This window comes from Talpa occidentalis, unplaced genomic scaffold (assembly GCF_014898055.3).
Source record: "Talpa occidentalis isolate TD23 unplaced genomic scaffold, MPIMG_talOcc4v2.1 talOcc4.13, whole genome shotgun sequence".
NCBI classification, from domain to species: Eukaryota; Metazoa; Chordata; class Mammalia; order Eulipotyphla; family Talpidae; genus Talpa; species Talpa occidentalis.
The window spans coordinates 49418070-49425663 of NW_023601322.1; positions in this window are offsets into that span (position 1 = coordinate 49418070).

Consider the following 7594-nt stretch of genomic DNA (forward strand, 5'->3'; position numbering starts at 1 on the left):
ATTCCTCTTGTAAGTGAAACCTTCTGATATTTTTCTTTTTCCTTCTGGCTTATTTCACTGAGCGTCATCTTTCCAGCTCCATCCATGTTGTTGCAAATGGCATGCATTTTATCATTTTTGATCACTGAGTAATATTCCATTGTGTGTATATTCCACATCTTCATGATCCAGTCATCTATTTTGGGGCATTTGGGTTGTTTTCATAGCTTAACTATTGTAAATTGTAAATAGTGCTGTAATAGAGGTGCAGGCATCCTTTTGGGTTAATTTTTTTGTGTCCTTTAAGTAGATTCCTAGGAGTGGAATTGCTGGGTCATATGGAAGCTCCATTTTAGTAGTTTGAGGAAACTCCGCACAGCTTTCCATAGTGATTGGACCAGTTTGCATTCCACCAGCAGTGTAGGAGAGTTCCTTTTTCTCCACATCCTTGCCAACATTTGTTGCTGTTAATTTTTTTTTAAGGTTTATTTTATTTATACAAGAGCTGGGGTACAGGCCAGAAGCACGGGAGGGTGAGAGGATTCACCAGAGACAGAGTGGGGACCAAAACAGGCAGATGGACCAAAAGCACTGCTGAGGGGAGCATTGGGCGAGACAAGAGAGGTCTGCTGCACTATGTGGGTATCTCCCTGGCTGGCTGGGATTGAACCTGCACTGCAGAGGCTGCGGACAGCTTCACAGTATTCCGTTCAACCCGTTGCGCCACAGGGGAGACCCTATTGTTAATTTTTTTTAATATGTGCCATTCTCACTGGTGTAAGGTGACATCTCATTGCAGTTTTGATTTGCATTTCCCTGATTATAAGGGATATTGAACATTTTTTCATATACTTGTTGGTCATTTGTGTTTTCTCTTTGGAGAAGTGTCTTTTTAGTTCTTCTGCCCATTTTTTGACAGGATTGTTTACTTTGTTTTTGTTGAGTCATGTGAGCTCTTTGTAGTTCTTTGTGAACAGTCCCTTATCAGTTATATGGAGTGCAAAGATTTTCTTTCAGTCAGTAGGCTGTCGCTTTGTTTTGGTCAGTGTCTCTTTTGCTGTATAGAAGCTTTTTAGTTTGATGTAATCCTAGCTGTTTATCTTTTCCTTCACTTTCTTTTCTTTGGGGGGATGAGTCTTTAAAGATGTTACTGAGATATATTTCAGGTAGTGTTTTACCTGTATTTTCTTATATGTATTGTACGGTTTCAGGTCTTATGTTCAATTCTTTTTCCATTTTGAGTTGGTGTTTGTGCATGGTGTGAGGTAGTAGTCCAGTTTCATTCTTTTGTATATGGTGGTCCAGTTTTCCCAGAACCATTTATTGAACAAACTGTCCTTGTCCCATTGCATATTCTTTTCTCCTTTATCAAAGATATGTGGCTTTATTTCTGGATTTTCTATTCAATTCCATTGGTCTGTGTGTCTGTGTGTGCTCCAGTACCATACTGTTTTGATTATTATGGCTTTGTAACATACTTTGAAGTCTGGGAGTATAATACCTCCATTCACCTTCTATTTAGTCAGGAGAGCTTTGGATGTTAAGGTTTTTTGTGGCTCCATGTAAATTACATGAATATTTTTCTATTTCTTTGAAGAAAGTTGTTGAGATTTTTATTGGGACTGTGTTGGATCTGTAAATTGCTTTTGGTAGTATGGCCATTTTAATAATGTTAATTCTTCCAATCCATGAGCAGGGTATGTCTTTCCATTTCTTTCTGTCTTTTTCTATTTCTTTTGACAATGTTGCATAATTTTCTTTATATAGGTCACTCACTTCCTTTGTTAGGTTTATTCCCAGGTATTTGATTTTTCTCTTGTGTCAGTTGTAAATGGGATGGTTTTCTTTCTTTCTTTCTTTCTTTCTTTCTTTCTTTCTTTCTTTCTTTCTTTCTTTCTTTTTAAGATTTATTTTATTTATTTATGTACACAAGAAGTGGGGTGTAGGCCAGAGGTTTTGGGGTGAGTGACAGGATTCACCAGAGACAGAATGGGAAGCAGAACAGGCAGATCTACTGAAATACACAGCTGAAGGGAGCAGTGGGTGAGACAGGAGAGGTTTGCTGTGCCATGTGCGTTAGCTCCCTGGCTGGGGATCAAACTCATGCCACAGAGGCTGGTGATAGCTTGATAGTGCTGAGACTTAACCCCTGTGCCACCAGGGAAGCCCAGGGATGGTTTTCTTAATTTCTGCTTCTTCAGAGTGATTGTTTGCATATAGGAAGACTACTGATTTTTGTGTGTTTATTTTGATTCCTGTTACTTTACTAAATTGGTTTATTATTTCAATTACTTTTCCTGCAGAGTTTTAGGGTTCTCTATGTATATTACCATAATCATCTGCAAATAGCGATAGTTTTACATCTTCTTTCTCTGTTTGGATTCCTTGTATGCCTTTCTCTTAATTCTCCGGCTAGGACTTCCAGTATTATATATTTTTTAAATATTTTAACATTTTATTTTATTTTTTTTAAAGATTTATTTTATTTATACAAGAACCGGGGTACAGGTCAAATGTGTGGGAGGGTGAGAGGATTCACCAGAGACAGAGTGGGGAACAGAACAGGCAGACTGACTGAAATACTCTGCTGAGGGGAGCAGTGGGCAAGACAGGAGAGGTCTGCCGCACCATGTGGGCATTTCACTGGCTGGCGGGGATCAAACCGGCACTGCAGAGGCTGCAGACAGCCTCACAGCGCTGCGCTCAACCGCCTGCACCACCAGGGAGGCCCCACTTTCAGTATTGTATTGAAAAGCAGTGGTGAGAGTAGACATCTTTGTCTTATTCCTGATCTTAATGGGAAGGCTTTCAGCTTTTTTTTTTTTTTTTAAGATTTATTTATACATACAAAAACTGGAGTACAGGCCGGAGGGGAGGGGCAGTGAGAGGATTCACCAGAGACAGAGTGAGGAGCAGAACAGGTACATCTATTGAAATACACTGCTGAGGGGAAGAGTGGGCAAACAGGAGACGTCTGCTGCGCCATGTGTGTCACCTCCCTGGTCAAGGATCAATCTCATGCTGCAGTAGCTGCAGATCCATCAGGGAGGCCCGGCTTTCAGCTTTGCACCATTGAGAATGATATTGGCAGTGGGTTTGTCGTAGACGGCTTTTATTATATTAAGGTATGTTCCTTCTGTCCTGAGAATTTTGAGGGCCTTCATCGTACATGGATGTTGAACTTCGTCAAATGTTTTCTCAGCATCTATTGATATGATCATATGGGTTTTCTTTTTCTTTTTGTTAATTGTTGGACTATATTAATTGATTTTCAGATGTTGAACCATCCTTGTGTCCCTGGGATAAATCCCACTTGGTCATGGTGTATTATCTTTCGATACATTGTTGTACTTGGTTGGCTAGGATTTTATTGAGGATTTTTACATCAGTGTTTATTAGGGAGATTGACCTATAGTTTTCTTTTTTAGTGTTGTCTTTGTTTGGTTTTGGGATCAGTGTAATGTTGACTTCATAAAACATTTGGTAGTATTTCTTCTTTCTCAATTTTTTGAAAGAGTTTGTGTAGGATAGTCACTAGTTCATTTCTGAATGTTTGGTAGAATTCATTTGTGAAGCTGACTGGTCCTGGGCTTTTGTTTTGGGGAAGGGTTTTCATTACTGTTTCAATTTCAGTGATTGTAATTAGTCTCTTTAGATGTTCTATTTCTTCTTTATCTAGCTTTGGATGATAATATAGTTCCAGGAATTTGCCCATCTCTTTTAGATTGTTGAACATGTTTGCATATAAATGTTCACAGTAGTCTCTGATTAGTCTTTTGATTTTTGCTGAGTCTGTTGTAACTTCTCCTCTTTTGTTTATGATCCTATATGTTTTTGTTTTCTCCTGTTTTTTCTTTGTGAGTCTGGCTAGAGGTTTGTCTGTTTTGTTTATTTTTTCCAAGAACCAACTCTTGCTTTTATTGATCATTTGGATTGTTTTTTAAATTTCTATTTCATTTATGTTTGCTATGATTTTTATTTCCTTTCTTATACTGGCTTTTAGGGTTTTTTTTGTTGTTGTTCGTTTTTCGTTCTTTGAGATGGGAGATTAGGTTGTTTATTTGATTTCTTTCCTGTTTCCTTTTTTTAATAAAAAAAAAGGTTTATTTATTTATGCATACAAGAGCTGGGGTGTAGGCCAGAGGTGTGGAGGTGGGAGTAGGGTGGGACAATTCTCCAGAGACAGACTGGGGAACAGAACAGGCAGATGTACTGAAATATGCTGATGAGGGGAGCAGCAGGCGAGACAGGAAAGGTCTGCTGTGCCATGTGGGTAGCTCCCTGGCTGCAGTGGCTACTTCAAAGTGTTGAGACTTAACCCCCTGTACTACCAGGGAGACCCATGCCTTTTTTTTAAACCACAATTTAAAAAATTATTCAGAAAAAATGACTTGCTTCTTCCAGAAAAACTTGTGTGACAAAATCTAAACCCTAACACTTAAGAATTTCATTGTATCTGTGTGATAAGATGGATGTTAACGGAACAGAGGTTAGTAATCATTTCACAGTATATAAGTCAAACCAAAAAAAAAAAAATTTATACACTCTGTATTTTCCTTCATATAACCTTTAGGGGAAAATGAAGAGGAGAAGATGAAGGAGGCAAAGAAGAGTAGGAAGGAAGAAGAATGAGAAAGTGGAGAAGGTGTAGGGGGCACATTGGGGGTGGGGGGGAGCGGTAAAGAACAAGAAAAAGGAGGAGGGGGAAATGAAAATGTTTACCTGACTTAGTGAATTTGACCACTTGGGACCTCCCTGGTGGTATAGGGGTAAGTTTCAGCACTATCACCACCACAGCTACAGCCAGCCTCACAGCGCTAGGAGCTAACCCATATGGCACAGCAGACTTCTCCTGTCTTACCTACTGTTCCCCTCAGCAGTGTATTTCAGTGGATCTACCTGTTCTGCTCCCTGCTCTGCCTCTGATGAATTCTCTTATCCCCCACACCTCTGGCCTAGACTCCAGTTCTTTTTTTTTTAATTTTTTGTCTTTAAAGATTTATTTTTTTGTGCATGCAAGAGCTGGGGTACAGGCCAGAGGTGGGGGGGGTGGTGAGACGATCCACCAGAGACAGAGCAGGGAGCAGAACAGGCAGATTGACCAAAATACACTGCTGAGGGGAGCAGCGGGCGAGTCAGAAGAGGTCTGCTGCACCATGTGGGTAGCTCCCTGGTCACCCGGGGATTGAACTCGTGCTGCAGTGGCTGTGGATAGCTTCACAGTTTGCATCCAAACCCCTTGCACCACCACGGAGGGCCCTAGAGTCCAGTTCTTCTATGCAAACGTAAATAAATAAATCTTTTATAAAATTAATTTGACCACTTAATAATTATTTTCTTTTTTGAACCAAAGTGTCAAAACATAGACTTTAGCTTGAAGGGGGCAAGTTAGAGAAACAGTGTATCCCCTTTCTTGAGTCCCATCTGTTGTTTCTCTCTTGTTCTCCATCTCTTCCCTTCCTTTAAGTCTTCAAACCTCCTTCCCTCAGGGCAAGTTTAGGATTCTCAGTGCCCCTCATGCCCACCTTCAGCCAGCCCCTGGGTGGAAACCACTGCTGAATGTGCCCAAACCTGAACTTTGTGAGCAAAGGAAATGCTAGTGCCTGTCCTGACATCGCCCCTCCCCTGAGAGACTCAGCACCCCCTCCTTAGAGCAGCAGCATCCTGGTGTCAGCAGGGTCTGTCCCTCTGAATCCTTGGCTTTGCCATTGCTAGTCTGTGGATTTCGAATAGTTGTTTCCCCTCTTCCTGATTTCCTTTCTATGCTCGAGAAATGGAAATTTAAAAAGTGCCTTTCTCAGGGGCTGTTGTGAGGGCTGCAGGAGTCAGTATGTGTGAAGTGCTGAGCGGGTCTTGCACACGGGGAGAACTCTGTAAGTAAATGCAGAGAACATATTAAATAACCATCCACTGTGAGCATCCAAAATTACTGATACAGGAAGTAATAGTTAGATCTAGCCGAATTTCAATTAACTTTGCCTCTGATTGCTTTCTATTTTTAGCTGTCATTGCTATTCAGTAAATGGAAATTACAGTCCCCCAAATTTAATGGTGCTTCAGAGGGACTGGGAGATCCCCAGACTCAGAAAGCTTTCATTTCTATCTACCATTTTAGAAAAAAAATCTCGCCTCTCAGGATTATAATGGCATTTGACTTTAGTCTTGGTGATTACCCCAAATCTACTATTGAACTTCAGCTTTGAATTCAGCTAAGGCTTATATAATTAAATAAATCTTAAGATTTATTTATAGAAGAACTGGGATGCAGGCCAGAGGCACCAGAGACTGAGAAGCAGAATAGGAGAATTTACTGAAACACATTGCTACGGGGGAGCGGCAGGCGAGACAGAAAAGGTCTGCTGTGCCATATTAGCTTCCTGGTCTGGGATGAAACTTAGGCCTTAGTGGTAATAGTGCTGAGACTTAACCCCTAAGCCTCCAGGGATGCCCCCAATAAATAAATCTTCCAAAATAAATACATAAAGTTCATTTTTAGCGCCCTGAGCTGCTGCTGCTCAACGATGAAGTGCAGGCAAAGGTCCCTATTGCATCAAGTCAGAGTGACAGTGTCAATGACAGGAATAACCATGGCACAAATTTGCTATTAATATCTAAAGATGCCCCTTCAAATATAATTAGGCATTTTAAATATAATTTAGGAGGGGGAATCTCCTTACGTGGAGAGAGGGGGATCTTCATATGTTGAAATTCTGTGAATTAAAGTTCCATATAAATTTATAATTGCCAGAGCAAAGACCACAATATCAATGAGTATTGTGAAAGCTGTTATGGGAAAGAGGACATTTTAGTTAATTTAAAATAAAGACATTATGTACTTTTGGAGTCAATAAATTTATAGTAAAAGTTAACTACTAACAAGGTAATAGAATGGTGATTATATCATGACTTCAATCTTTTCAAAATGATTATACTCACAATTCTATCATTAAATAAAATAATCTTTAAGACCTGCTTTTGATTTTAACTTTCAAAAAATTGCCTTTAAGTCAAGAATCTCTTTTTTAAAGTCCTATTTGAAGACTCTTTGCATCTGATGAAAGTGGATTAAAATCATGTTAACTTAGCGACCTCAATTTCACAAGAAAACAAAATCCAAAACAACATATAATAAATCCATAATTCTATATCTTTAATACAAATAGATAAACTAAAACACATAAACAGCAGGGGGGAAAGGTATTAGGGAAAAACTAGGTTCCTAAATACATTTTTGTTCCGTTTATTAAACTTCACAAGCATATCCGAAGCAGCAAGCAATTTCTTATAGGTTAGCGTCCATAGAAACTAAACATCGAAGCCAGAAAGAAAAAGGAAAATACCGGATGGTCTCACTCATAGCAGGAATCTAGAAAACTTAAATAAGGGACCAGGAAAATGAATAACTATAAGAAAGTGAAAATCAAAATCAACAAACAACTATGAACCAGAGACACTCTATGGGGGGTGGGGGGCAGGGAGGGGAGGGACTGGGGTCAAAATAAGGGGTCGCAATTGTATGGGGAATATAAAAATAAAATTTATAATAAAAAAAAAAACTAAACATCGTTTGTTGTATCTGCCAACCAGTGTTTGTAGTGGGAAGATATATATTTTA